The sequence below is a fragment of the Bos mutus genome, chromosome 10 (assembly GCF_027580195.1).
Source record: "Bos mutus isolate GX-2022 chromosome 10, NWIPB_WYAK_1.1, whole genome shotgun sequence".
Lineage (NCBI taxonomy): Eukaryota > Metazoa > Chordata > Mammalia > Artiodactyla > Bovidae > Bos > Bos mutus.
Window position 1 is genome coordinate 15,933,347 of NC_091626.1, and position 21,997 is coordinate 15,955,343.

General features: G+C 45.1%; 1 long non-coding RNA gene across 1 annotated transcript in view; it reads left to right on the plus strand.

Moving 5' to 3' along the window:
- LOC138989487 (uncharacterized) overlaps window positions 1-21,997 on the plus strand; it is a 39,563-nt gene that overhangs the window by 11,400 nt on the left and 6,166 nt on the right. Inside the window, exon 2 of the long non-coding RNA XR_011465786.1 lies at window positions 13,662-13,778. This is a non-coding gene — a long non-coding RNA (uncharacterized lncRNA). The remainder of the gene's footprint in view (window positions 1-13,661; window positions 13,779-21,997) is intronic.

The following is a 21,997-nucleotide window of genomic DNA, read 5'->3' on the forward strand; positions in this document are numbered from 1 at the left end:
GAGGAAATGGCAACCCACTCCAGTATTCTTGCGTGGACAGAGGAGCCTGGTGGGCTATCATGATTAAGTTAGCTATGTATAATAATTTGTTTTTTATTATGGTAATACATATAATGTAAAACTTACTATTTTAACTATTTTAAATGTCAAATTCAGTGGCATTTAAGTATATTCATGGTGCAGTACAACCATCACCACCATCCAAATCCAGAACTTTTTTGTTTTCTCAAACACCAGTTAACTTGATTTTACACCACTGCACATTGTGGGAACACACCGCAGATTATTCATTTGTGTGTTGATGAACAAGGGTCTTTCCAGGGTTACTATTGTAATGTCTACTGACAAACACGCGTTCCCTGTCGAGTGTTAAGCACGTGAGTGTTCAGCTTTAGGAGATAAAAGTCAAGGGTTTTGCAAAGTGGTTGCCCCAGTTTACACTCCAGTGCAACGTGTAAAGGATATCACAGATCCACATCCTCACTAACACTTGGTGTTTCAAGCTTGTGATGTTGACAAATGGTGGTATGAAAGCTTTGAAAACCAGCTGTTATGTTACAAGTTGGGGAGGAGGCTTCCCAGTGCCTGCCCTTGGGGTCTCCTTGAACTCTCAGCTCTCAAGACCCTTTTAGAGACTTTATTTTTGCAGAGATTTTCAAAAGGACATTTACTGCCTTTCCTTCCAAATTATAAAAATCATTCATATGTTTTGTAAAAAACTTGAAAAGTACAATAAAAGTCACTTTTGATCGCATAACTGTTTTTAACATTGGTTTGTATAATCTTTCATTTTAATGTACAAATTTGAAATCAGACTATAAGTACTGTTTTGTAAGCTTTTCTCCTCTGCTCAACAATATTCAAATTATAATCATCAGGGTTATTAAATATTCTTCTATAAGGTGATTTTTAGTGACTGCATATAGTCCCATCATTTGAAGACACCATAAATTTTAACCAATTGTTGAATTAAAAAATATTTGTACACCATATATCAACAGATAGCCTTGTTCATAAATCATTGCATGTATTTGTAGTTGTTTCTTAGTAGAAATACCTGAAAGTGGAACTGCTGGGGATTGTAAATTTTTTGAAAAAAAGGTCTTCCTACCAAACAAACCTCATGTATCATATAACAGTTAGTTAATGGTGCACATTTACATTAATTGGAAACATCTGTATCACCAAGCTGAGCTTCTGGCTAACATGAGATAATGATGTTATTACTACACTCTGAAAGAACATTCTAAGGGTGAGGTGAAGTCGCTCAGTCGTGTCTGAATTTGTGACCCCATGGACTGTAGCCTACCAGGCTCCTCCATCCATGGGATTTTCCAGGCAAGAGTACTGGAGTGGATTGCCATTTCCTTCTCCAGAGGATCTTCCCAACCCAGGGATCGAACCCAGGTCTCCCGCATTGTAGGCAGACGCTTTACCATCTGAGCCACCAGGGAAGTCTAGCTCAAAGCAAAGTAAATTGCCCTTGAGTTTACCTAGGGAAGTATCTTCTGTAAGACTTTGAAAACTTGATAATAGGCTGGAGGTACCAGGGCCATGTTTTATGGGTCCCTGGCAGCATGGGATCCCATATTTAGAAGCCTCAGCTAAGATGGTTCCTGGTCCCCATATCCCATAAGAACAAGATAGGGCTGTTTTGAATATTGATGTATAGGGCCTATGCCAGGCAATGTGGGAAGGCATTTGCTTTACGTGATTTCTGTAAGAGGTGGGTATGGTACCAGGAATGCCTCATCAGGCAGGTGAGCTGCGGGCTCTGCTTGGGGAGAGAGAGTAACCACCCGTCCTTGACACTGGTGTGGCTGGCCTGCAGACTCCATCCTACTTAATCTTCATGGCCTGCAAAACCAGCGCAACAGACTGTACAACCCACTGTACAAACAAGGTGACTGGAAACCAGAGGCTAAGTGATGCCTTTGGGGTTACACAGAAGAGTCCCGTAAAAGACAGTCTGGGACACCAATCCTCGTATTCCTTCTACTGTCCCATGATGTCCTGTAGAGACAGACCAGCTGCCAATCCTGGACCAGGCTCTGGCCTCACATCACAGATTCCCAAAGCTAGAGGGGAAGGGGGCTGACAGTGCTCGTCAACCCTTTGTGGTTTTTTTAAAATTTAATTTTAATTGGAGGATAATTACAATATTGTGATGGCTTCTACCATGCATCAACATGAATCAGCCTTAGGTATACATATGTCCCCTCCATCTTAAACCTCCCTCCCACCTCCGTCCGCATCTCACCGGCAACTTTTTGGAAGAAGGAAATTGTGTCTTTGGACACTTGGCTCAGTGACCTAGAGAAAGACCCAGCTGGCTCTTTAGGAGACACTATCCCGAAGGAGGGGCAGGTGACAAGTTACTCACAGTGTGGTCTTAGGCAAGTCCTTCCCTCCCTGGGCCTCCGGCCTCTAATTCTGTGAGACGGGCGCTGGCTTAGCAGGTCTTTGAAAGTTCCTCCTCAACAGAAGCCCTGAGACTCTGCCCTGTCCACGGTGTCCGAGGGGCACCCAGCATGGGTCTCCATGGCAGGGCTCTCCTCTCTGTAAGGAGCGTTTGTTCTGGGTCGCTCTCTGAGTCTGAGGCTGATAATGTGGTTCTGCTGCTCCTGGGGGTTCCACTTTCGAAGGATCCCAGTGGCCTCCTCTGCTGTGGGCGAGGGCCTAGCAGGGCCACCTTCTGCAGAGATACGGCACTGGCATCACCAGCCACGCATGATGTGGCTGCTGCTGCTGCTAAGTCGCTTCAGTCGTGTCCGACTCTGTGCGACCCCAGAGACGGCAGCCCACCAGACTCCCCCGACCCTGGGATTCTCCAGACGGGAGCTCAGTTGCACAGCCCAGGGGGTTCCACGTGTTCTCCTAACTTCTTGTGGCCCTGGGAGATCCACAGAGCCCTCTTATCCAGCCCTCTGCAGCTGGTGAGCGGAGGAATGGGCCTTGGCTGAGGCACCTTTGTTTGCAAGTCACAGGATTCTACTAAACTGGCTTAAGCAAGGTGGGTCGCAATGCAGGCCAGGACAGCTTCACAAAGGCCTGTAGCCGACAGGGACCTGGCTCCCTCCCTATCTCCCTCTGACCTGCCCTCGCTCACTTTTAGATCAGCTGATTCCACCGGCATCTGGCCTCAGGTCCTTAATTAAAATTGGTTGCTGATGGGCCAGTTCCCCTCTCTCAGAAGTGTTTTCAACTCTGCCTGCCTCCTGGGGTCCACATTCTGGACTAGAGACTATACATCTTTTGCCCGCTACAGACCCATGGCTGAGACCATCAAGGAGGACTGCTCACCCCTGTCAGTAAATCGCATTCTTGGCATCCTGTCGACTCCACCCCTGCCTGTCCTAGGAGAAAGCAGAAAGGCGTATGTGTGATTAAGAGACAGACTTGCAGACATAGAAAACAAAGTTATGGTTACCAAAGGGGGAAGGCTGGGGGGAGGGATAAATAAGAGTATGGAATGAACAGATATAAACTACTATACATAAATAGCCACAGGATTTACTGTGTTGGGAACTATATCCAATATCTTGTAATAACCTATGGTGGAAAAATAATCTGAAAAAATTATATGTAACTGATTCACTTTGCTGCTGCTGCTGCTAAGTCGATTCAGTCGTGTCCGACTCTGTGCGACCCCATAGACGGCAGCCCATCAGGCTCCCCCATCCCTGGGATTCTCCAGGCAAGAACACTGGAGGGGGTTGCCATTTCCTTCTCCAATGCATGAAAGTGAAAAGTGAAAGTGAAGTTGCTCAGTCGTTCCGACTCTTAGCGACCCCATGGACTGCAGCCTACCAGGCTCCTTTGTCCATGGATTTTCCAGGCAAGAGTACTGGAGTGGGGTGCCATCGCTTTCTCTATATACCTGAAACTAACACAATGTTGTAAACCAACTATACTTTTTTTTTTATCTTTACAATATTGTATCGGTTTTGCCAAATATCAAAATGAATCCGCCACAGGTATACATGTGTTCCCCATCCTGAACCCTCCTCCCTCCTCCCTCCCCATACCATCCCTCTGGGTCGTCCCAGTGCACCAGCCCCAAGCATCCAGTATCGTGCATCGAACCTGGACTGGTGACTCATTTTGTATATGATATTATATATAATCAATGCCATTTTCCCAAATCATTCCACCTTCCCCCTCTCCCACAGAGTCCAAAAGACTGTTCTATACATCAGTGTCTCTTTTGCTGTCTTGCATACAGGGTTATTGTTACCATCTTTCTAAATTCCATATATATGCGTTAATATACTATATTGGTGTTTTTCTTTCTGGCTTACTTCACTCTTCCAGTTTCATCCACCTTATTAGAACTGAATGTATTCTTTTTAATGGCTGAGTAATACTCCATTGTGTATATGTACCATAACTTTCTTATCCATTCGTCTGCCGATGGACATCTAGGTTGCTTCCATGTCCTGGCTATTATAAACAGTGCTGCGATGAACATTGGGGAACATGTGTCTCTTTCAATTCTGGTTTCCTCAGTGTGAAATAGAACTGCCTTATGATGCAGCAATCAACTATACTTAAATTTTAAAAAGTGATGTTGCTATAGTTTTAACTCCGAATCTTCTCCAATTTATACAATTAAATAAGTCATTCCTGAACTTTGACATCTAATTGTCAGTAACATCATTTGCACCATACTTCACAGCCCATAATTGCCTATCAGAGGGTCCCCATACCTCAACCTGTAAATTCTCCTTCCAGGTGATTGAAGGGTTAGAAAAAAATAAAAGATGGGAGGATGGGTCCTAATGTTGGCCTCTAAGTACTGAAGCTTAGTGCATTTTTCAAAAGTTAATTTTTTAATGAAAACATTTTGTGTTTTGGTCGTGCTGGGTCTTTTTGCTGTTCACCAGCTTTCTCTAGTTTCGGCCAGTGGGAGCCACCCTTTGTTGTGGTGCGTGGGCTTCTCATTGTGGCGGCTTCTCTTGCCGTGGCGCACAGGCTCTAGAGCACGTGACTTCAGTGGTCGTGGCACAGGGACTCACTTGCTGTGGTACACGGGGCTTGGTGGCTCCATAGTATATGTGGGATCTTCCCAGACCAAAGACTGAACCCATGCCCCCTGCACTGACAGGTGGATTCTCTACCACAGGACCACCAGAGAAGTCCAGCTTTGTGCACTTTAAATCATACATGGACAGCATGTGTGTGTGTTTGCATTTCGAGACTGCCTGAAAGAGTTTTGGCAGATCCAATCCTTGACCTCTGGCCACTTCTCTGGGTGCAGATGGAGAGCAGGTGCTGTGACTTCAGAACAGAGGGAACCAATTATAGTTTTTTTTTCCCCCTCCTTCTTCTTCTTCAAGGAGACTCGCTTTTAATTTCCTATGTGATTATCCTGCTTATTGCTAAACATAAGCTGATGGCTGGTTCTTCTTTGATTTCTCCTTTCAACAAGTCACCTTTCCCACCTCTTTTCATTTTCATTGTTTTGTATTTAGCCCCAGATGGTAGAGAAAATATGCAATGCGTGCAACCACGCAAGCCTCACCACTTGTTTTGGGTTGATGTCAGGCATTGGGGCAGCATCTTTTTGGCTGCTTGGGAGATGAGAGAGGCTGGAGCATTAATGGGCTCAATACTAATCTCCAACTTTGGGGGAGACAGAAGACTCTGTGTTTAACAGTTTGAGTTGAAGCGTCCTAGGAAGGCCTCTCGGAGAAGGCAATGGCAACCCACTCCAGTACTCTTACCTGGAAAGTCCCATGGGTGGAGGAGCCTGGTGGGCTGCAGTCCATGGGGTCTCTAAGAGTCAGATACGACTGAGCAACTTCACTTTCACTTTTCACTTTCATGCACTGGAGGAGGAAATGGCAACCCACTCCCGTGTTCTTGGCTGGAGAATCCCAGGGACAGGGGAGCCTGGTGGCCTGCCGTCTATGGGGTCACACAGAGTCGGACACGACTGAAGCGACTTAGCAGCAGCAGCAGCAGGAAGGCCTCTGCTCCTCCCCATACCAGTTTTGCATATTCTGTTGCAGTGACTGAGATTCCCATTCATTCATTCAACAAATATTTATTGAACATCTGCAGTTTGTCATATCTGTGGTTGGCGGTAGGTATTCAGTGGTGAATAAAAGAAGCCGTGGCCCCTGATGTCAAGCACCCCGCCTCCTTTTTTTTTTTTTTTGACATGCTATTCAGCATGCAGTATCTTAGTTTCTGGCACAGGGATCGAACCCGTGCCCCGCATAGGAGCATGGAGTCTTAAACACTGGACCGCCAGGAAAGTCCCCCAGTCTGCCTCCTTTTTAATTGCAAAACCTTATTGAGAGGTTGCCTGTACCCCACTTTCATGACTTGATTAGTTTAATGGCTTTTGGGCTGTTGCAGAATTTCTGCAACAGAGCAGAACCTGGGCTGGGCTGGGCTGGGGGCCTGGCAGGTTGTAATGATGTGCTTAAGGACATGAAATCTGCAACACATGGATGAAGGGCTGGGCAGCTAGGAGGGAGCATGAGGGTGCAAGGCCCCTGGCAGGGCATGGGGTACCATAGTTGAGAAAACTGAAGCAGAAAGGACCTTTGAGATAATTGAATTGATCTCTTTCATTTTCATCTTGAGGACAACTGGGCTAAGGGCAGGTCCCGCCGGTCGTGAGTGTGACCCCCTCCTCTACCCTGAATACTCTGGTATCACGTATTAAAGTCCCTTTCCAGCTCATGTAGCTGGCATCTTTCTTTGTTCACAGACCTCAATTATGTACAGCTGGGCTGCTGGGAGAGCTGTGAGCAGAAAGGTCAGCCATGTGGTGCCCCTGGTTAGTTCTGACTCAATGGCCCGGCCGCTCCATCCACTGGTCCCTGACTGTGGGCTCTGAATGAGCAGCGTGTGGGCTTCTCCCTGGGCTCCAGCTGCCTGGGTCACTGTGCTTCCTGGCACTTAGTGACATGTGTGTGCATGCTCAGTCATGTCTGACTGTTTGCGACCCCATGAACTGTAGCCCACGAGGCTCCCCTGTCCATGGAATTCTCCAGGCAAGAATACTTGAGTGGGTTGCCATTTCCCTTTTCCAGGATATCTTCCAAACCTGGGGATTGAACCTGGGTCTCTTGCATCTCCTGCAGTGGCAGATGGGTTCTTTACCACTGTGCCACCTAGGAAGCAGAGATCACTCAAATCTTGGGCTCACAAAGGTGGCTCCAGCTGCCAACGGGAGCAACTTGACCTTGGACTTGGCTCAGCACCCCCTCGGAGCCTGGTCTGGAGGAAGGACTGGGTGCCTCCCGGAGCACAGTGGGCCATTTTCAGGGTTCACTCTCCTGTTGCAGCCAAACCCTTCTGCTGATTCCTCCCATCTCATGCTCTGAGCTGAGGGCCTAAAGGGCTTGTCCAGCCCCTTGCTACTTCCTCAAACCCACTGCCCTAGTTCTGTCTGCCATCTGTTTTGTGTTCTGTTTTGTCATCTGTGCTGGTAATAGTTGGAGAGAGAAGTTCTCTGAATATCACCTAGAAAGGGGCTTCCTGTTGCAGTGTATTGGCTTTCTAGGGCTGCCGTAACAAAGCGTCACAAACAAGAGGGCTTGCAACAACAAACGGATTCTCTCACGGTCAAGGTGTCGGCAGGACCCCACTTCTTTGAAGAGCTAGGCAGAATCTGTCCCAGATTCTGTCCCTAATCTGCTTTAGGCTCTGGCGATGCAGGCGATCCTTGACCTGCAGCTACAGCCCTTCAACCTCTGCCTCCCTCATCACTTGACTATCTTTTCCCCTTGGGCCTGTGTTTCCCTTCCTCTTCTTATAAGGACACCAATCGTATTGGATTATGGAATAGGGTCACCCAACTCCAGCGTGACTTCATCTCCACCAGTGGCCCGTGTAACAACTCTATTTCCAAATAAGGTCCCATTCTGAGGTGTGAAAGTGTTACTCACTCAGTCGTGTCGGACTCTTTATGATCCCATGGACTGTAGCCCGTCAGGCTCCTCTGTCCCTGAGATTCTCCAGGCAAGAATACTGGAGTGGTAGCCATTCCCTTCTCCAGGGAATTTTCCTGACCCAGGGATTGAACCCAGGTCTCCTGTGTTGCAGACAGATTCTTTACCGTCTGAATCACCAGGGAAGCCCATTCTGAGGTATAGCTTCAACATATCTTTTGGGGGGACATAGATTAATCTATGACCCATAACAGTTGGAGCTCACGAAATGGATGGAGGGAATGTGGGTGGATGTTTTGCCCTCAGGTGTATGTATCTCTCCATTATCTGCACCCTGCAGCCAATGATCACCAAGGTGTGTGTGTGTGGGGGGGCGGGTAGCCAGGATTTTGTAGGGATTGAGGCCCATGCTGCTTGAGGCTGTCTTTTTTTTTTTTTTAAAGTTTTATTGTCGTCCATCGGTTTATAATGTGTTTATTTCCACTGTGCAGCAAAGTGATTCAGTTATGCATATACACACTCTTCTACATACTTTTCCACTATGGTTTATCACCGGATATTGAATGTAGCTCAGTGTTCTGTACAGTAGCACCTTGTTGCTTATCCATCCCATATATAACAGTTTGTATCTGCTCATCCCAAACTCACAATCCTTCCCTCCCCATGGGGGCTCTCTCTAAGAAAAAGAATACACAGTTATGAATACAAAAATAGGTATAAAGTTGTACCTGTACCTATATCTATCTATAGTTTATTATATTTTATGACGTTTTGACATCTTCCAAAACCTTTCTGGCTGAGGAGAGACTGCCATTCCTGGGGGCTAGCCAGTTCTTAGGCCTTTGATATGTGAACTCACCAATGCAGACTCAGACCTTCTCTGCCTGGCCCTTGTATCCCAGAGGTGATATTTCTCTGCCTTAATCAGTCAGGTAGGTAGGGACAGACCTATGGCCCAAACCTGCTAGAATTACTTACACTTGCCAATCCTGAGCCGCTCACCCTTCCCTGCCTCGCCTTTCCCATGGAAACTTCAATAAAGGCCGTGGTGTGAGCACTCCCTCATTCCTGTCTTCTGAGCCTGGTGCTTCCCGTGTGGCCCTGCATGTGAACCCTGCCTCCTGTCCCTAGGACACAGGAGAACAATAAACTGTTTTCCTGAGCCTCTTCTCTGTCTCATCTTGCGGCCACACCTGGCTGACCGTTTCATAAAAAGAATACGAGAGTGAATGTTTATTTAGAATAAGAGAATAAATTATAATAAAACAAAAACTAAAAAAGTTGACAAATACCATAAGCATCACAAAATCCAGAATAATAATATGGACACTGTTGCCCTGTGCGGATGTCCTTTACCAGGTGAGGATGGGAGATGGTGGGGTGGCTAGCCTAGCGGTATTCAGAGGAGGCCTGTTGTTGTTCAGTTGCTCAGTTATGGCCAACTCTTTGTGACCCCACGGACTGCAACATGCTACCAGGCTTCCCTGTCCTTCACCATGTCCTGGGGCTTGCTCAAACTCCTGTGCATTGAGTTGGTGATGCCTTGGACTCATTGCGGCCTGGGGGCAGTGGTTATTCATGGAAAGTGAAAGTGTTAGTCATTCAGTTGTGTATGACTCTTTGCAACCCCATGGACTACAGCCCACCAGGCTCCTCTGTCCACGGGATTTCCCAGGCAAGGATACTGGAGTGGGTTGCCATTTTCTTCTCCAAGGGATCTTCCTGACCCAGGGCTTGAACTTGAGTTTCCTGCATTGCAGGCAAATTCTTTACAGGGAAGCCCAAAAGCCACGGCAAACCTAGCACGTGTGCTAAGTCACTTTAGTCATGTCTGACTCTTTGTGACTCTATGGACGGCAGCCCACCAGGCTCCTCTCTCTGTCCGTGGAATTTTCCAGGCAAGGATACTGGAGTGGGTTGCCATGCCCTCCTCCAGGGGATCTTCCCGACCCAGGGATTGAACCTGTATCTCTTATGTCTCCTGCATTGCAGGTGGGTTCTTCACCACTAGCACCATCTGGGAAGCATCTCAATATTTTATCTGGTATGGCTGCATTGCTATATTTGGGCCACATCTTCATGCTGGATATAAGAATAGCTCCTCCTTGCTCCCACATTGGCCTCCCCTTAGCCCAAAGGTAGGTCAGTGGGGCTCTGTGTGGAAGGCTTGGTGGTACTGGCCATGGCTACAGGTGGTGGAGAGGGAGCTCACCTGGGATGGCTTTCTGGGGTTTTCTATTCTAGGGAGAGGCAGTCTGCAGCAGACTATATGAGAAAACTACATTTATCCAGGAAATCAAAAGAACTGAACTATAATTCAAACATTATGAGGGGAGGCATGTAGGTCTTTAAAAGTCAGAGAGAGTTGGGACTTGATGATTTAGAAGGGAATGCAGGGACAGCTGTTTCCCAAACACGATATTAGCCCACCTGCCTGGCAGCGAGTAGGGGCAGTTGAAAAGGGAAAAGGTGAGGAGGGAACTTACAGATTCAGCTTAGACTCATCCAGTGTGAGAGCTGGAAGGGAGTCTGATGGAGAAACAGAGGCCCAGAGAGGCAAAGTGACTTGCTGAACGTCGTATAACTTCCTATTTTGACTCAGGCTTCTAATAGAATTTCTCACTAAGATAGCTTTGGGCAATCCTTAAGGCAGGCTGCGAGAGTACTAGACTTGGAGTTTTTTCTCATGTCCCTTTGTCAAGAACTTGGACACATGGTCACACCTAAGTGTAGAGGAGCCTGGGAAATGTGGTCGAAACCAGGTCATGGTATGCTGGGCTATACTGCTAATACTCTGGAGGAGGGGAAAGGGATTTTGACTGACAGCTGGCATTCTCTGTCATGAGCTAGAAGAAGGTATGTGCAAAAAAACCCGGCAAGGTCGTGATTGCTATTAAGCTCTTCTAGGTTTGATTTGATTCATTATCAACTTAATGGTGACGCACTTCAGAAAACTCTAAAAAACACATTAGGGGCAAGAAAGGGGAAGAATGAACTGTGTGTTTATTAAGCACCTACTATGTGCTACCCAGCCCTGTGCTATCAACTGAGGGGATATCTAAGGAAAAGATGTTATCCCCATCCTCATGGGCCCTTACAGTGTATAGTTTCCAAAACACACTTGGAAAATAAAGGACATCCAAACCATTTGTTGCAGACCAGGAATGCAACAGAAATCCTGGGCCAGACCTCATTTCGGCCCATCCAGGCATCTGAGCACATACCAGGCTGGTTCTGTGCTGAGCTCTGGGAATAAGAGAAGTCATGAGTCCTGCCTTCTGGGGACACATAGTCTTATAGGGGAGGGTCACCCAGGAGTGTGACAAGCTATAAAACATAGTGGAGAGACTTCGGTGTCACCGGAGAGACCCAGATGGCATCACAACTGGATTGGGGATGGTGGAGGCAACCAGGGAAGGCTTCCTAGAGGAGGTGAGGTTTGCTGATGTTATTGGAAGAATGATCCAACTGGTTGTGAGGAGGTGAGGCTGAGGGATCCCATGGGGAGAGAAGACAAGAGCAGAGTTGGGATGACGGGAGAGCACTGAGAGGATGGGGCATAGGAAGGAAATGTTGATTTAGCTGTGGGACAGGCAGGATGTCTGGAAAGTGAGGGCTTTGCCTCTCCCTGTGGAAGCAGAGGACCAGCTCCTTTCTCCCTGGATGGTGGTGATGAGGCTGCAGAAGGAGACCAGGCTCTGTTGGTTGGACACTCCCACCTAGGACTGGGAGTCTGGAGGTTGACATGAGGAGGTGGAGACGCTGAGGGGTGGTCATGGAGGCTGCAGGGATGTTGGATGATGGCAGCAGGGGTGGTGTCAGCAGTGGCATCCTGGTTGCACCACCCCCTGGTCCACGTGAGTTTATTTCTGCCCTTTGCTGGCTGACCTCCCAGTTTCCCATCGATTCTATGAGTGCCCCAGTGTCCTCAGGAAACAAGGTCCTTCTGCCTTAAGTCAGACACAGTCACTTTCTGCTGTTGGCAACCCAGAACCCTGATGCAGAATGGTCAGCTGGAGCCATGGTCAGACATGGGGCCTTTAATGCCAGGGTGAGGAGGAGTATGGACAATGGGGAGCCATGGGAGGTGCATGAGTGAAGTAGTGCCTTGATTGACAGATCCAGGAAGAGTCAGTAGTAGACTGGAACAGGGAGGAACAAAACTTCAAGGGCACAGAGGAGACACTGTGAGAAAGTATCAGTGGAGGAGAATTGGTCAGATTGACAGGTTTTTGCAACTGGCTGGATATGGCAGGACAGTGGGGAGAACTTTCCATAGAGACTCCACATCTATTTCCTCTCAATGGTCTTCTCAATAACCATCTCATCTGTTTCAATTTATGGTTGTGGAGGGAAGGTTGTAGATGGAGGGGGGCCAGCCTAGCTCTCCAGCCTCATCTGGGAGGTGGACGCCCCCTTGGAGCTGTCCTTTCCATGTAAGCAGACAGAAGGCTTAGGAAAGATTAGCTTTTAAGGGGAGGGGAAGAAAGTGACCCTTAATTCCTCTTTAATAACATGTGTCAGTAGGTAACGTTTTCAATATGTCACTGTGTCTGCAGCTCCGGTCAGCGGGTCACTATCATTTCTGAGCAATAAACAAAAGACTGCTTTTAATTACTTCTGTGGAATTGCCTGACCCGTGCATGATTAAATATTCATTATGTAGAAAGAGGCATTTTCTTTGTATATAGATCTATATTAAATTTAGCTGGCAACCCGCTGACAGAATGGTACTAATAAATTTCTTGTAACAGGTCGCAGCTTGTCCTGGTTTCCCCAGCTCTTCTCTCTCCATCCCTCTCTCCAGATCCCTGCTTCTGTCTTGGCCCAGCTATCTCTACATCACTTAGAAAAACTGTGGTGAAATTCATACAACTTACATTTAAACATTTTAATGTGTGCAGTTCAGTGGCATTTAGTGCCTTCACGCCTTCACCATGCTGTGTAACCCCAGCTCTCTCTAGTTTCAAAAATTTTCACCACCCCCCTCAGTAGGACACCCCATGCCCATTAAGTAATCACACCCTGTTCCTTCCTTCTCCTATCTCCTGTTGATCACTAATCCACTTTCTGTCTCTACGGATTTGCCTATTCTGGATATTTTCCATAAAAGGAATCATATAACTTGGGAACTTCTGTGTCTGGCTTCTTTCACTCATGTTTTTGAGGTTCATCCAAATTTTAGAACGTGTCAGTACTGCATTTCTCTTTATAGCTGAATAATATTCCACTGTATGGATGTACCACAATTTGTTTAAATTCATCTACTGATGCATACTTTGGTCGTTTCCACTTTTGGGTTATTATGAATAATGCTGCTGTGAACATTCATGTACAAGTTAGATGTGGACATGTGTTTTCATTTTTCTTGGGTACACAAGAGTGGAATTGCTAGGTCACATATTAATTCTATGTTTAACTTTATAAGGAAATTCCATTCTGTTTTCCGCAGTAGCTGGGCCATTCTGTAACCCTAGCCCCCTGTGTAAGCGATGTTGTGAGGGTTTCTATTTCTCCACATCCTAACTAACTGAAAAATACTCATTAAAAAAAATTCTAGTAGTGGGTTTGACTTGGTATTTCATTGAGGTTTTGATTTGCATTTTCTGAATGACCAATGATGTTAAAAATCTTTTCATGTGATTGTTGGCCATTTGTATATCTTTTTTGGAAAAATGCCTATTCCAATATCTTGCCCTTTTATTTTGTAATGGTTTTCACATTTAAAAATTATTTATTTGGCTGTGCCAGGTCTTAGTTGCACCATGCAGGATCTTCGTTTTGGCATGTGGATCTAGTTCCCTGATGAGGGATAGAGCCCAGGCCTCCAGAATTGGGAGCATGGAGTCCTAGCCACTGGACTACTGGGTAAGTCCCTTTTGCTCTTTTATTAATTGGGTTGCTTATCTTGTTGTCCTTGTGTCAAAGTGTTCTTTATACATTCTGGATATTTATCAAGCATATGATTTACAAATACTTTCTCCCATTCTATGGGTTGTCTCTTCACATTTTGATAATGCCTTTATGCACAAATTTTTTAAATTTTGTGAGTCAAATTTACCAATCTTTTACTTTGCTATTCATGCTTTTAGTGTCAAGTCTAAAATTTGTTGCCAAATCCAATGCCATAAAGATTTACCCCTATGTTTTCTTCTAATTGTTTTTTTTAATAAAGTTTTGACTCTAATATTGAAGTTGTCCATCCATTTGAGTTAATTTCTGAATATAGAGTGAGGTGGAAAGCCCTGTGGTTCAGCAGTAAAGAATCCTCCTGCTAATGCAGGAGACGTGGGTTTGATCCCTGGGTGGGGAAGAACCCCTGGAAAAGGAAGTGGCACCCCACTCCAGTATTCTTGCCTGGGAAATGCCATGGACAGAGGAGCCTGGCGGGCTGCATGGGACTGCGCAGAGTGTGACACAACTTAGCAACTAAACAGCAGCAATGAATACGGTGACGTAAGGCTCTAACTCCGCCCTTTTGCATACGAATATCCAGTTGTCCTGACACCTTTTGTTGAAGAGACTGCTCTTTCCCCCACTGAACGAGCTTGGCATGCTTGTCAGACATTCTGTCAATAGTAATCTCTTTGTGTTTCTTTGTCTCCCTGTCTCTCTCACAGGATCTCCCTGTTTCCACTGTTCTCTTGTCTTGTAGACATATGTCTACTTACCTACATTCCTTACCTGTTGTCTTCCTACTCTAGCATTTTAAGTGGAAGGGAAGTGATGGAATTGGGGTGTGCCCTGGCGGAAGTGATCAGCCAAATGAAGAGATGCCATGTAAGGAGGGGGCCTGCCATTCCTTACCAGATAAGTGCTCTGGTACAGAGAGGAGGAGCAGCCTCAGGGCTGGAGTGGGACAGGAGGGTAGGCTTGGTCTTTCCTTTTAAAACTGGATCAGGACTACCGTGTATATATGTGTATTATTTCATTACATTCTGAATCTACCTCTTGATTTACCATTTCTTTTATACACTATGGAAAATTAACTGTATTAAATCAATAGATGATTTGAGTTTCTTAATTTTTTCCTTTCCTCTTTCATTCTCTCTTGTTCCCCTTGCCTATAACAACCTATTATTCAGGTATGGCCATACAGACAGAATGAAAACCACAATTACAGAAAACTAATCAAACTGATCACATGGATAAGAGCCTTGTCTAACTCAATGAAACTATGAGCCATGCCTTGTAGGGCCACAAAAGACGGGTGGATCATGGTGGAGAGTTCTGACAAAATGTGGTCCACTGAAGAAGGGAGTGGAAAACCACTTCAGTATTCTTGCCTTGAGAATCCCATGAACAGTATGAAAAGGCAGAAAGATATGACACTGAAAGATGAACTCCCCAGGTCGGTAGTTGGCCAATATGCTACTGGAGAACAGTGGAGAAATATCTTCAGAAAGAATGAAGAGACAGAGCCAAATCAAAAACAACACCCAGTTGTGGATGTGACTGGTGATGGAAGTAAAGTCTGATGCTGTGAAAAACAATACCGCATAGGAACCTGGAATGTTAGGTCCATGAATTAAGGTAAATTGAAAGTGGTCAAACAGGAGATAGAAAGAGTGAAATTCGTCATTTTAGGAATCAGTGAATGAAAATGGACTGGAATGGGTATATTTAACTCAGATGACCATTATATCTACTGCTGTGGGTAACAATCCCTTAGAAGAAATGGAGTAGCCCTCATAGTCAACAAGAGTCCGAAATGCAGTACTTGGGTGCAATCTCAAAAATGACAGAATGATCTGTTTGTTTCCAAGGCACACTATTCAGTATCACAGTAATCCAAGTCTATGCCCCGACCAGTAATGCTGAAGGGGCTGAAGTTGAATGCTTCTATGAAGACCTACAAGACATTCTAGAACTAACACCCCAAAAAGATGTCCTTTTCATCATAGGGGACTGGAATGCAAAAGTAGGAAGTCAAGAGATACCTGGAGTAACAGGCAAATTTGGCCTTGGAGTACAAAATGAAGCAGGGCAAAGGATAATAGGTTTGTTAGGTCAGCAGCCAGAGAAGGCAATGGCACCCCACTCCAGTACTCTTGCCTGGAAAATCCCATGGACAGAGGGGCCTGGTAGGCTGCAGTCCATGGGGTCGCTAGGAGTTGGACACGACTGAGCGACTTCACTTTCACTTTTCACTTTCATGCATTGGAGAAGGAAATGGCAACCCACTCCAGTGTTCTTGCCTGGAGAATCCCAGGGACGGGGGAGCCTTGTGGGCTGCCGTCTATAGGTTCGAACAGAGTCGGATACGACTGAAGCGACTTAGCAGCAGTAGCAAAGGATAATAGAGTTTTTCCAAGAGAACACACTGGTCACAGCAAACATCCTCTTCCTATACATGGATATATACATGGACATCACCAGATGGTCGATACCGAAATCAGATTGATTATATTCTTGGCAGCCAAAGATGGAGAAGCTCTAAACGGTCAGCAAAAACAAGACCAGGAGCAGACTGTGGCTCAGATCATGAACTCCTTATTGCAAAATTCAGACTTAAATTGAAGAAAGGGGGAAAACCATTAGACCATTCAGGTATGACTCAAATCAAATCCCTTATGATTATACAATGGAAGTGACAAACAGAGTCAAGGGATTAGATTTGATAGAGTGCCTGAAGAACTGTGGACAGAGGTTTGTGACATTGTACAGAAGGCAGGGATCAAGACCATCCTCAAGGAAAAGAAATGCAAAAAGGCAAAATGGTTGTCTGAAGAGGCCTTACAAATAGATGAGAAAAGAAGAGAAGCTAATGGCAAAGGAGAAAAGGAAAGATATACAAATCTGAATGCAGAAAGGTCAAAAAAATGACAAGGAGAAGTAAGAAAGCCTTCCTCAGTAATCACTGAAAAGAAAAGAGGAAAACTATAGAATGGGAAAGACTAGAGATCTCTTCAAGAAAATTAGAGATACCAAGGGAACATTTCAGGCAAAGATGGGCACAATAAAGGACAGAAATGGTATGGACCTAATAGAAGCAGAAGATATTAAGAGGAGGTGACAAGGATACACAGAATAACTATACCAAAAAGATCTTCATGACCCAGATAACCACGATGGCAATGATCACTCACCTAGATTCAGACATCCTGGAGGGTGAAGTCAAGTGGGCCTTAGGAAGCATCACTATGAACAAAGCTAGTGGAGGTGATGGAATTTCAGTTGAGCTATTTCAAATTCTAAAAGATGATACTGTGAAAGTGCTACACTCAGTATGCCAGCAAATTTGGAAAACTCAGTGGACACAGGACTGGAAATGGTCAGTTTTCATTCCAATCTCAAAGAAAGGCAATGCTGAAGAATGTTCAAACTACCGCACAATTGCACTCTTCTCACCCGCTAGCAGTGTAATGCTCAAAATTCTCCAAGCCGGGCTTCAATAGCTCGTGAACCATGAATTTCCAGATATTCAAGCTGGATTTAGAAAAGGCAGAGAAACCAGAGATGAAATTGCCAACATCCATTGGATCATCAAAAAAGCAAGAAAGTTCCAGAAAAGCATCTATTTCTCTTTATTGACTATGCCAAAGCCTTTGACTTTCACAACAAACTGGAAAATTCTTAAAGAGATGGGAATACCAGACCACCTTACCTGCCTCCTGAGAAATCTGTATGCAGGTCGAGAAGCAACAGTTAGAACTGGACATGGAACAACAGACTGGTTCCAAATTGGGAAAGGAGTACCTCAAGACTGTATATTGTCATCCTGCTTATTTAACTTATATGCAGAGTACCTCATGCAAAATGTCGGGCTGGATGAAGCACAAGCTGGAATCAAGATTGCCGGGAGAAATGTCAATAACCTCAGATACACAGATGACACCTGCCTTATGGCAGAAAGTGAAGAAGAACTAAAGAGCTTCTTGATGAAAGTGAAAGAAGAGAGTGAAAAAGTTGGCTTAAAACTCAACATTCAAAAAGTATGATCATGGCATCTAGTCCCATCAGTTCAGTTCAGTCGCTCAGTCATGTCCGACTCTTTGCGACCCCATGGATTGCAGCACGCCAGGCCTCCCTGTCCATCACCAACTCCCGGAGTTCACTCAGACTCACATCCATCGAGTCAGTGATGCCATCCAGCCATCTCATCCTCTGTTGTCCCCTTCTCCTCCTGTCCCCAATCCGTCCCAGCATCAGAGTCTTTTCCAATGAGTCAACTCTTCGCATGAGGTGGCCAAAGTATTGGAGTTTCAGCTTTAGCATCAGTCCTTCCAAAGAACACCCAGGGCTGATCTCCTTCAGAATGGACTGGTTGGATCTCCTTGCAGTCCAAGGGACTCTCAAGAGTCTTTTCTCCAACACCACAATGCAAAAGCATCAATTCTTCAGTGCTCAGCTTTCTTCACAGTCAACTCTCACATCCATACATGACCACTGGAAAACCCATAGCCTTGACTAGATGGACCTTTGTTGGCAAAGTAATGTCTCTGATTTTGAATATGCTATCTAGGTTGGTCATAACTTTCCTTCCAAGGAGTAAGCATCTTTTAAATTCATGGCTATCATCATCATCTGCATTGATTTTTGAGCCCCCAAAAATAAAATCTGACACTGTCTCCACTGTTCCCCCATCTATTTCCCATGAAGTGATGGGACCAGATGCCATGATCTTCATTTTCTGAATGTTGAGCTTTAAGCCAACTTTTCACTCTCTTCTTTCACTTTCATCAAGAGACTTTTTAGTTCCTCTTCAGTTTCTGCCATAAGGGTGGTGTCATCTGCATATCTGAGGTTATTGACATTTCTCCTGGCAATCTTGATTCCAGCTTGTGCTTCCTCCATCCCAGCGTTTCTTGTGATGTACTCTGCATGGAAGTTCAATAAGCAGGGTGACTATATACAGCCTTGACGTACTCATTTTCCTCTTTGGAACCAGTCTATGGTTCCATGTCCAGTTCTAACTGTTGCTTGCTGACCTGCATATAGGTTTCTCAAGAGGCAGGTCAGGTGGTCTGGTATTCCCATCTAGTCCCATCACTTCATGGCAAATAGAGAGGGAAACAATGGAAACAGTAGGGGACTTTATTTTCTTGGGCTCCAAAATCACTGCAGATGGTGACTGTAGCCATGAAATTAAAAGACACTTGCTCCTTGGAGGAAAAGCTATGACCAACCCTGACAGCATATTAAAAAGCAGAGATGTTACTTTGCTAACAAAAGTCCATCTAGTCAAAGCTATGGTTTTTCCAGTAGTCATGAATGGATGTGAGGGTTGGACTATAAAGAAAGCTGAGCACCAAAGAATTGACACTTATGAACTGTGGTGTTGGAGAAGACTCTTGAGAGTCCCTTGGACTGCATGGAGATAAAACCAGGCAATCCTAAAGGAAATCAGTCCTGAATATTTGTTGGAAGAACTGATGCTGAAGCTGAAGCTCCAATACTTTAGCCACCTGATGTGAAGAACTGACACCTTAGAAAAGACCCTGATGCTGGGAAAGACTGAAGGCAGGAGAAGGGATGATAGAGGATGATGTGGTTGGATGGCATCATCAACTCGATGGACATGAGTTTGAGCAAGCTCCGGGTGTTGGTGATGGACAGGGAAACCTGGTATGCTGTAGTCCATGGGGTTGCAAAGAGACATGACTGAGTGACTGAACTGACACAGCATTTTGGGCAGCTGAGCTAGGATTCATTTTAATCCAGGTCAGGTATGCTGTTTACCAGTCCAGCTAGGGCAGGGGATACCACCTTTCTGGGATTTGGTTTCCTCATTTGTAAAATGAGTAATGGATATGAAAGTGCTTTACAAACTGCACAGCAAGGGGATCTTATAATAATTATTATAGTACAAATAATTTATTGTTGTTTTAAAACCACAAAGATTGAATGAAGGAGTGACAAGTTGCTGAAAATTGTGGGGCATTTTCCTTCAGTGAGTGAGGACCCTGCAGAGCAGTGCTATGGACAGGAACCTCACTGCCACCAGAGCCTGGTGACTCCACCCACACTCTCTCCATTTGCCCAACCTCTAACTTCCTTTATAGTTAAAAGGCCCTAAAGACCATTGAGTCTTAACTGCTTATTTGGCAGAGGCAGAAACTAAGGCCCAGTAAGGGCTTTGTCAGGGCGCCACAGCCATCAGTGATGGAGCCCATCTTCCTACTCAGAGATCTGACTCTGGTCAGGAGGCCCCTCTGCCTCTTTAGACAGTTCCCTGGTGGTGGTGCTCAACCTCAAGAAGCATTCTTTACATTTTGGGAAGTTGGTATCTTCCAGGGTACAGAAAAGTGATAGGCTCTCTATGGGGCCAATAAGAACTCAAAGATTGACCCCTCTTCCAATTGTAGTTGGAAGAAAGTTACATTAGCAGGAGCATATTTTGGGCTCAGGGTATTTGTTTTTTAATAAAATATTCCAGACATGCAAAACCATATACCCACCACCCTGCATGAGAAAGAAAGAGGGAAAAACAAATTCAGCAAAGTTACAGGATAAAAAATTAACATGCAAAAATCATTTGCATTTCTACCCATTAACAATGAAAAATCTGAAAAGAAAATCAAGAAAACCATTTATTTAAAATAGCATAAAAACTGAAAGTGAAAGCATAAAAATTACTCAGGAATAATTTAGTGCAGTTCAGTTCAGTCGCTCAATTGTGTCCGACTCTGCAACCCCATGAATCGCAGCACCAGGCCTCCCTGTCCATCACCAACTCCCAGAGTCTACCCAAACCCATGTCCATCGAGTCGGTGATGCCATCCAGCCATCAAATCCTCTGTCGTCCCCTTCTCCTTCTGTCCCCAATCCTTCCCAGCATTAGGGCTTTTTCCAATGAGTCAACTCTTCTCATGAGGTGGCCAAGGTATTGGAGTTTCAGCTTCAACATCAGTCCTTCCAATGAACACCCAGAATTGATCTCCTTTAGAATGGACTGGTTGGATCGCCTTGCAGTCCAAGGGACTCTCAAGAGTCTTCTCCAACACCACAGTTCAAAAGCATCAATTCTTCGGCACTCAGCTTTCTTTGTAATCCAACTCTCACATCCATACATGACCACTGGAAAAACCATAGCCTTGACTAGATGGACCTTTGTTGACAAAGTAATGTCTCTGCTCTTGAATATGCTATCTAGATTGGTCATAACTTTCCTTCCAAGGAGTAAGCGTCTTTTAATTTCATGGCTGCAGTCACCATCTGCAGTGAAGTCTTTGAATTCAAACACATCATGTGTTTGTGAACTGCTTGACCTAGGGCAAGTTCAGTGCTCTGAGCCTCAGTTTCAACATCTGTAAAATGGGGATTGGTGTTACCTGTCTTGAAAAATCATGCCAACAATGAGATGATGGTGGATATCATGCATGACTCAGAGCAGGTGTGCAATGAATGTGACCCCCCTCTCCCCCTCAAGGCTGCACTGGACCCAGTTCTGACTCAGTGTGTGTATGTGTGTGTAAATGGGATAGTGGGGTGACTTAAATATGAAGTAAGTGGTGATATTTGTCCCCTCTGGATTTCTTGTCTCATATTTTCCCTTATGAGAAAGCCAAAGCCCTTGACTGTGTGGATCACAACAAACTGTGGAAAATTCTTAAAGAGATGGGAATACCACACCACCTTACTTTCCTCCTCAGAAATCTGTGTGCAGGTCAAGAAGCAATAGTTAGAACTGGACATGGAACAATAGACTAGTTCCAAATTGGGAAAGGAGTATGTCAGGGCTGTATATTGTCACCCTGCCTATTTAACTTAAATGCAGAGTATATCAGGCGAAGTGCCAGGCTGGATGAAGCACAAGCTGGAATCAAGATTTCCGGGAGAAATGTCAATAACCTCAGATACGTAGATGACACCTCCATTATGGCAGAAACAGAAAAAGAACTAAAGAGCTTCTTGATGAAAGTGAAAGAGGAGAGTGAAAAATTTGGCTTAAATCTTAACATTCAAAAACCTAAGATCATGGCATCCATCCCATCACTTCATGGCAAATAGGGAAACAATGGAAACAGTGGCTGACTTTGTTTTCTTGGGCTCCAAAATCACTGCAGATGGTGACTGCAGCCATGAAATTAAAAGACACTTGCTCCTTGAAACAAAAGCTATGACCAACCTAGACAGCATATTAA